Source organism: Mauremys mutica, chromosome 3, assembly GCF_020497125.1.
Source record: "Mauremys mutica isolate MM-2020 ecotype Southern chromosome 3, ASM2049712v1, whole genome shotgun sequence".
Classification (NCBI taxonomy): Eukaryota; Metazoa; Chordata; order Testudines; family Geoemydidae; genus Mauremys; species Mauremys mutica.
In genome coordinates this window covers 99,854,672-99,863,592 of record NC_059074.1, presented here as the reverse complement: position 1 = coordinate 99,863,592, position 8,921 = coordinate 99,854,672, and the positions used below count along the sequence as shown (strand labels likewise).

The 8,921-nt window shown below is 46.4% G+C and overlaps 1 protein-coding gene across 10 annotated transcripts in view; it reads left to right on the top strand.

Annotated features, from left to right (window-relative positions):
• The first annotated feature begins 1,769 nt into the window (after window positions 1-1,769).
• The window catches only part of EPB41L2 (erythrocyte membrane protein band 4.1 like 2), a 245,713-nt gene continuing 238,561 nt past the window's right edge, over window positions 1,770-8,921 (top strand). For 2 of the 10 annotated variants that reach the window (XM_045009901.1, XM_045009900.1), the window contains exon 1: window positions 1,855-1,883. The gene's annotated coding sequence lies outside the window, so the exon portion shown is untranslated. Of the gene's footprint in view, window positions 1,884-8,921 lie in introns of all 10 variants that reach the window. The other 8 variants (XM_045009893.1, XM_045009892.1, XM_045009904.1 and 5 more) reach the window with 8 other exon arrangements.

Sequence of the window (8,921 nt, the reverse complement as noted above, 5' to 3'; positions counted from 1 at the left end):
GATGTGTGTGTGTGTGTGACAAAGTCAGACTTGACAGCTATAAGAGAGTGATGGAAGGCAGGTATATTAGTCCTATAATTGTGAAGACCCTTTTTCCTATGAACTGAAAAGAGGGGGCCTCAGGTTAATTGGAGACACCTGAATACAACTGGTGATCTTTAAAAGCCCCTCTTCTGGTGAGGTGGGAGGGAGAAGAGATGAGAAGCAAGTGGCAGAAAAAGCGCCTTCTAGGTAGATGGATGTTCCCCTCCTTATTGAGCTTCCTTCTCTTTGGGGAAGAAGCCAGCATAAGTCAATGCTCTGGTGGGGGCAAGGAAATGTATAACTTTTGCGTAGTGGGTTTTGTTTGCTCAAGAGAACTATGTGGGCCTATTCTGAGGCCCACCTTGTAAATAAACCAAAGTTAAGAATTAACACTCTCCCCCCCCCCGGGGGGAGAAATGCTGAGTCTAGTGTCAGACTATGGAAGTGAGAAGGGTAATAGGCTATGAGGAGGTGGCCTAGCACCCATGTAGGTGGAGGTGGGAAAGCTTGTCGTAGGTGGGAAACAAGCTGGAGGGAACCTTGTACAGGAAACTTCATGTAAGGACCTGCCTATCTATGCGCCTGCAACCTCTTCTGTCTCCTGATGCAATGCCTTTTCCGCACATTCCTCTTTCAAGTAACCCTCTTAAATCCATTATTCTATAAAGATAGGTCCTCACCTCAAAGAAGCAGTAACAAATTAGACAGAAGGAAAAGAAACAAGCTACACAAAATCATTACTCTAGTGCATCTGTTCTCTCATCTGTTTATTTAGACTAAAAGCTTTCCAAGGGAGGGACCTTTGGGCTTTTATCTATAGCATATTTTTCTGCATCTGAACACAGTGGTCAGCAATTATGTTAGTTGAACTAGGGCTGAAGGTGGTTTTGCTGTGGGTATACAAAAACAAAATGTGTTCCAACATTATTTTTGCTAAAGGTTTAACCCCAGTAAGCTAAAAGAGTATTGGACACAGATTGTCCTTGTCTACACTTACCACTAAACCAGTGCTTAATTTGTAATGAAAGAGGTGCCAGGGCTCAAGCAATTTTTTTTAACTTTCATAATTGATGCAGAAAGTCCAGAGGTGCCTGGGCTATGAACTATCAACCCTAGAGTTTCCAGGGCTGCCCTGACACAAATTAAGCACGGTGCTAAACTCTACAGCTTAAGCACTGAACTGTGTTCAACCCTAGTTCAACTAACATGCCTGCGGACAGCCATTAGTACATTTCATAGCATAGGCAAGGCCATGGGGGCAGGTGACTGACTGTAAGACCCTTTCCTGAATATGACTGCAGAAACCACTGCTCTGCTAAGGCTGCCACAGCACTTTGCCAGCCTAGATCCTGCAGTGTCTCTCTTCTTTCTCCTTTGAGGCTAGACCGGGCCCCTCGCTCCAGCAAGAACCTTCCCCCAAGGCATTAAACTCAATCCGGTTTCAGACAGGAGAGTGGGAAGGAACGGAAGACAAAGCGGAGCCAATTCTCATGACAGACATAGGACTCAGCCAATAGATTTGCAGAGGGTGGCCCGCAGCGGTGATGGTGGTCTCTGAGGGCGGGGAGGGGGTCTGGGTGAGGGGGCGGGGCTAACGGGGCGTGGCCAGCGTGGTGGGGTGAAGGAGGGATGCATGGCCGAGTGGAGGCGGGGCCTGAGGCGGAGTGGGCGTGGCTAGGAAACTGGAGGGGTGGGGTTGGGTGGAGCGAGAGGCCCTGACTGAGGCGTGACGAGCGGTGGGCGGAGCCGGGCGGGGATTGGCCGGCGCGCGGTTTCGCTGGGGTTATGCTGACGGCTCCGGTCAGGGAATTTCAACTTCGGAGGTGGCTGAGCTGAAGGCGGCGGCGGGCGGCAGGTAGGTCAGAGCGCCTCGCGCGGGCGGGTCCATTCACCCCCTTCCCCCGAGAGCTCCCGCTCGGGGCGGCGGGTGCGAGCCGGGAGCAGATGCCCGGCGCCGCCCGGTGGCGAGGGGCTGCGGCGGGCTCTGCCCCGGTGCCCCGCCGTTGGCTTGGCTGCCTGGCCCCTGGGCGGCCGGGCTCCCCGCGGCTCGCTGGTGTCGCTGCGCCCGGCGCGGGCCGGAGGGTCCGGGAGGACGCTGCCCGCTCCCCCGCAGCGGGAGCTCTCGGCCACCGCAGGCCTGAGCCGGGGTCGGCGCGGCCGTCTCAGCCCCGCGGCCCCTGCCTGCCTGCGGCAGCGGTGTGGGGGCGGCTCCTCCAAGGACGCGAGTCCGCCCCGCCAGGGCTCGGGGGCGAGACACTCTGGGCAGCGCGGCGCTGTGCGATGCGCCCGGCCCGCTCGCAAGGACCCCCCACCCCGGCACTGCTGGGCGGCTCGCCGCTCGCTAAGGGGGGCGGCTGGCCTTGGCTCCCTCCGTCCGTCCGCCCGTCCCAGGGGGGCTGCTGCAGGGGCTCAGCGAGACACACGCACCATCATCCTGTCATTTAAATCTCCCTCGTTTAGACTCCCGCGGGCTGGGAGTCCCGCACACACACGGCGCGGACGCTTTACTCTGTTCCCCCTTAGTCAAAAGCAGAAGCGCTGTAAGCCTGGAAACTGACCCCCGAAGAGTCCTTCGTCTGCATGGGGTGGTGACGACTTCCGTATTAAAGCCTAGGGGCCTTTCTCGACCTGTGAACGTGTAGAGAGTATCGCCTGTGTTTGCAAGCCCTGATTTTTTTTTTTATAGTTGTAGCAGCAAAACTGTTTCAGAGAGGCACTAGCTGCTTATTAGAAATCTCTGGCTGAAATTTGCTCTCCTGCTCTAATTTAAGTGCTTGTACATCTAACTGCGCTGGTGGGTCTCAGAGTTCGTGGTCTGATTTTTTGGGGGGGGGGGCGGTAAACCAGATAATCCCGAACTAAGAATGCAGACTGCCCTGAATCACTGCTAAATTTTGGTAGCCTGTATCCTTGGCATGAATAATGTGGGACAGCAGAGTGGGAAGTAGGGAGATACTTCTGGACCACCACTCTTTCCATTTCAACTACTTCTTTCCACCCACTGCTTTTGACTCTTTTCCTTCTTTCAGGTTAGCAACTAGCGAACTGTGATCCTATACTGAAGTTGCCTGCTGAGAATGCAACTGACTAGGATTGTTCAGTCCTAATTAGTTTCATGCTCTATAGGTAAAGCAATTCAGTGCAGAGCTCAGTTCTGCTCTCATCATCTACAGATCCTGAATATTTGACAAACAAAAGTTGGGTAAACAAAAAGTAGTCCACTTGTCAAGGTGTGCTAGCCATGTCTTGTCAGGTGGGAGCCAACTGGGATTGATTTAGTGGCTCCCAGGTCCTTATCTACTGGGTCTGGGACTAGCCCTCTTACTTCTGAGAAGCATGAACTTCCTTTGGTGAAGTAGGAGGTAACCCCAGGAGTGGACATCACTCTCCACAATAAAGCAATACTTTTATCTAAGCAGGGAAAACCTTCAGTCTGTATCAGGGGTAATACCAGGAGGAGACCCCTATGGGAAGTTATACATACACATTCCCCAGAAATAATACAGTGTCTCCTGTCCAATATGTAAATATACAGTTCAGTGCTCCATGACCTGATTAAAAGTTCCAGGATTCCTTGTTTGACTTCTATCTTCAAGTCTTTGCTGTCATTGATGTGAGTGTGTGCTGTGAACTCATTTACTTCTGGATTCTGATTCCAGTTGTCTGGATGCTCTGTTTCTGATATTGCTGGGTTGGTTTGGACCTTCTGCCTGAGTCCAGCTGTTCTTGGGATCAAGCTCCTTCATTAAAGCTCCCAACTCAGTTGAGCTGCTCCTTTTTTTTTTTTTCCCCCTCACCAAAACCTCTTCAAATGTTCTCACAGTGGTATCATATTTTTCTAGCCTGTGTCCTTTGGGTCAGCTGATTGGCTCAAGGTCATTCCTCTCTCTGGCTTGGAGTTACTAACAGCCCCCCTCCTCCCCAATTCAATATATAACAAATAGAAGAAAGGGAAAATTGATGATAATATGAATTGGAAGCTAGGAATTGTAGGAAATTGATAAGGGAAACCAAGGTGAAAGCTATGGCCAGTAGAGTTAAGGTTAATGAGGAGTTTTTTAAGTATATTATGAACAAAGAATCTTAACAATGGTATTTGTCCATTACTAGATGGAAGTGATAAAATTATGAACAATAGAAGTGTTCAATAAGTATTTCTGTTCTATATTTTGCAAAAAGCCAGATGTTGTAGTCCTATCAATGATAATAATGAAACACTTTACGTTCCAATAGTAACTGAGGAAGATGTTAAATCACAGCTACTAAAGTTAGACATTCTTAAATCAGCAGGTCCGGATAACTTGCTTCCAAGAGTTTTAAAAAAGCTGGCCGAGGAGCTCGCTGGACTCTTAGTGTTTTCTCAATGAGTCTTGGCAAGTTCTAGAATACTGGATGAAAGCTAATATTCTGCTAATATTTAAAAAGGTTAAACAGGATGACCTGCCTAATTATAGGTCTGTCAGTTTGACATTGACCCCAGGCAAGATAATGAAGCAGCTGATATGGGACTTCATTAATCGAAGAATTAAAGGAGGGGTATGTAATTAATGCAAAGGACCATGCATTTATGGATAACAGAGCCTCTCAAACTAACATATTTTCTTTATGAGATTACAGGTTTGGTTGATAAAGGCAATAGTGTTGATATAATATGCTTAGACTTCTGTATGGTGTTTGACTTGGTACTGTATGAGATTTTGGGTTTTTTTTTTTTTTAAATTGAATGATATACAACTAACATTGCATACATTAAATGGTTTTAAAAACTTGGTAACTGATAGGTCTCAAACTCTCATGGTAAAAGAGAAATCGTCATTGAGCAGATATGTTTCTAGTGAGGCCCTGCTGGGCTAGGCTCTTGGCCCTATGCTATTTAACATTTTTATCAATGATCTGGAAAACATATAATCACTGATAAAGTTTGCAGATGACCAGAAGATGGGGAGAATGGTAAATAAATGTAGGGGACAGGTCATAGACATGGTGTGATCTGGATTGCTTGGTAAGTTGGGTGCAAGCAAACAACATGTGTTTTAATATGACTATACGTATATGTACACATCGGGGAATGAAGAATGTAGGCCATACTTACATGAGGACTCTATCCTAGAGAGAATATTTTATCTCAGTGTTTGGCACTGATGCGATCAGGACAATACTGCGTCCAGTTCTGATGTCCACAATTCAAGAAGTTTTTGTAGATAAATTGGAGAAGAGCTATGAGAATGGTTGGTTAAAGGATTGGAGAACATGCATATAGTGATAGATCCAATGCATGGAAGCTAACGCTAGACAAATTCACACTGGAAATAAGGTATGCATTTTTCACAGTAAGGGTAATTAATCATTGGAACAATTTACCGAGAGTCATGGTGGATTGTCAGTCACTGGCAATCTTTAAACAAAGATTTCTTTTTTTGTTAGATATGCTGTAGTTCAAAAGGAATTATTTTGGGGCAATTCTATGTCCAGTGCTACACAGGAGGTCTGATTAGATGATCAGTGATCTCTCCTGGCCCTAGACTATGAACTGAAGTTACTGGCAACCAACCCCTTAAGGATTCTTTGGTTGGGAGCGACACTCTTTTTCCACTGGAAGTCTCTATCTGTTATCTATCTATCTCCTGTATCCATCCTGCCCTCAATAGGAGGGGGCCAGAACCAGAAGGAACTTCATAGGATAGTACCCTCCACTGCTAGCCAATCACAACTTTTGGGGCACGCCTTTGCCACCTCACACTGCATTACACTTTGAGATCTCAATATGTAGTGATGCCTAATTTATAATCTTGGGCGTGACCCCATCTGTCTCTTACATACTTAGTTTGAGGGCTTCTGGCCTACAGTACTGCAAAGCATATGCTACCTTAGCTCAATCATTGTTTTAGACCATAAGTACTGTAATGCTTTTAACCATAAGTAGTGTAGTACCAAAAGGTCAGATGAGGAAGTTCAGAACATAGGCCTGAGCCTACAGTTTTTCCACTGATGGAACTCCCACTGAGTTGAAGTTATTTTCTACTTGTGCGCACACACAACTATATTGACCTAAGTGTAATAAGATTGGACTTAAAAGAGGATGTGTTATTAAATCATAATCTTTAAGGACCTTTGAGTGACATAAGGAGTGATTTTTTTTTTTTCTCGGCTCTAATATGTAGTTAATGGACCATCATCGGCAAAGACTAACTTCTGAAACAAAGTGAACAAACGGTAGCAAATTTGGTACATTTGGTTTGCCAACGTGCTCAAATTTTATGGTGATGGGTGACAGAGAAGCTTACATCAGGAGTGTTGTTCATTTTGTGGATAATTTTTAATTATGGGCTGTACTATAAACTTACAGCTGTAGTTACCAGACAAACTTTGTGCCTGAATTAGGGTTTCTTCCCTGGTTGCCCAATACATATGCTACAAAACTTGAAAACAAAATGTCAGAAAACTAAAAATGCAAAATGAAGGTTGACCTTCTTGAACAAAGCAGGCACAGACTACTTTGATTTGGCATGGGCAATGCTCTTTGCATAGAGAGTACTGTAAACGTGCACCACAGAACATTGACTTTATATTTGGTATAAAAAAAGACCCCATTACAGGATGTAACTGAGTGTTATGGTACATTGGTTCCTGAACATCTGGTAGAGCAGAGGTGGGCAAACTATGGTGAGCTGTTTTAAGCCAGCCCGTGAGCTCCTGCTGGGGAGCAGGGTATGGGGTTTGCCCCACTATGGCGCTCCAGCTGGGGTGCTGGGTCGGGGGCCTCATGGCCCTGCTCTGGCTCCTACGTGCTCCAATGGCCCCCTGCAGCGCTCCAATGGGAGCTACAGGGGCGGTGCCTGCAGATGGGGCAGCGTGCAGAGCTGCCTGGCCATGCCTCCACATAGGAGCTAGAGAAGGGACATGCCACTGCTTCTGGGAGCTGCTTGAGGTAAGCGCTGCTCGGAGCCTGCATCCCTGAGCCTCTCCCCAAGCCCCTGCCCCAGCTGTGATCCCCCCTCCTGCTCTCCAAACCCCTCGGTCGCAGCCCGGAACAGCCTCCTACACTCCAAACTCCTCATCTGGCGCCTGCAGCCCCAACCAGATCCCGCACTCCCTCCTGGACCCCAATCCCAATTTTGAGCATTTATGGCCCGCCATATAATTTCTATTTCCAGATGTGGCCTTCAGGCCAAAATGTGTGCCCACCCCTGTGGTAGAGTGTTGGGTGTATCGTGAGCTCGGAGGTAAGTCCTGTAGACATTTCAAACATTAGGCTTCACAGGTGTTAGCCTTTGGTAGGTTCCTGTAAACACTCACTGAGGCCGATAAAGTGATAAAGGATTCCTTTATTCTGGCGGTCAGAAATAAAATTTGCAGTTACCCGTGGCTTTAAGTTGCAAACAAAAGATAAACCAGCTTTTCTTAAGTCAGTTTCTGAGGGCAGGCCAGTGCATGGATAATAGTCAGTCTTTTGGGCCTCCTCCTCTTGCATGTGCAATCTTATATATACTACCTTCTGTTCCATTGCTTATTTGATAAGATCCTCTGGCAACTACAGTAAAGCAGTAAGAAATGTGAAGGTATGGCTAGCTTCTTTTAATGTGATTTTTAGCAGTTGGAAGCAAGAAGAGGCAGCTCATTGTGGTCCGCATTACCTATTGACCACCAGTAACTGCTCTATAGACTGTTGGTGTTGCATGGACAGTACAGAGAGACATACTGGAGTATAGGAATGGTAGCTCTGGTTTAGAGTAGTGGTCGTAACTGATAAAGTGGAATTGTTTGGTATAGAGAGCAAGTATACTATGGACCTGACCCAACTCCTGTTGATGTAAAAAGGAAAGATGGATTGGACTTTATAAATAAATCGTGATTTTATATCTTTTGAGGAGACAGATACAATGCAAGTGTTATGGAAGGATAAGGTAGTTTGATTTTTCTGTATTGTGAGCAGCTCTACGGAGGCAGGGATGGGTTTGGTATCTTGTTTAAGAAGTACAACCTTAACTTTGCATTTCTGGGTCTGACATTATTGTGAAGCACTCATTGTGAAGCCAGTGTAATTAACTGCAGCCTGAACTCCAGCTTTCCTTACAGGTGAAGAAAGTGCATGTCTATCCCACCATGTTACATAATTGAATGTTACTCAGTCCTCAACTGCCTTTTTTAATAGAAGGAAAAGGTAGTGTGTGGTGGTACTTCCAATGAATTTGTTGGATGATGGGGAGAGTACGTGCAAAAACAAATATGAAACCGATTTATAAAACAAGAAAATAGTTGTTCATTTTCCCCACCTATGGGCTGGATTGCACTTCCACTTTTGTGAGCACAGGAGACTCAAATCTAGGGGATCTTTGTAAGTTTCCCAGATGAGGGAGCTGCAGTTTTGTACCCTTTCCCTTTAACATCAGATGCCATCCCTCCAGTGGTACCATGAGTTTTTGGGGGGGCTGGGATGATAGGGAAGGAGCTTGTCTTAGCACAGCTGAACCCATCATTTCCTGTTGAGCCTGTAAATATCAGTGCAGAAGTCTGAGAACTAGTGCTGTTTTGAAACAGCATTAATTCCCATTGCATCCTTCCATAGCTTCTGCTACAGCTTACCCATGGAGGATTTTGTCAATAGCTTCTGAAGAACCTCTTTCAGCTTTGCTGCCAAGGGGCTGGGGAATAGTAGCAGTGTGCAAGGACTCTCTGGGATTGCAGGTTCCTTTTGTTATGTATCCTGAAGATGGTTTTGGGCGATAATTGATTTATGGTACCTAGCTGCTCCACTTGGAAAAGACAACTTGACAGAAAATCCAGGGTGAGCACAGTTCCTCTTGTCTTGCTCCTGGAATTATTTTTGCAGGAAGATGTGATTTGATCCTCTGACTTTAATTTACTCAGCTAATCTTAGGTAATGCAGCATGTGTGGT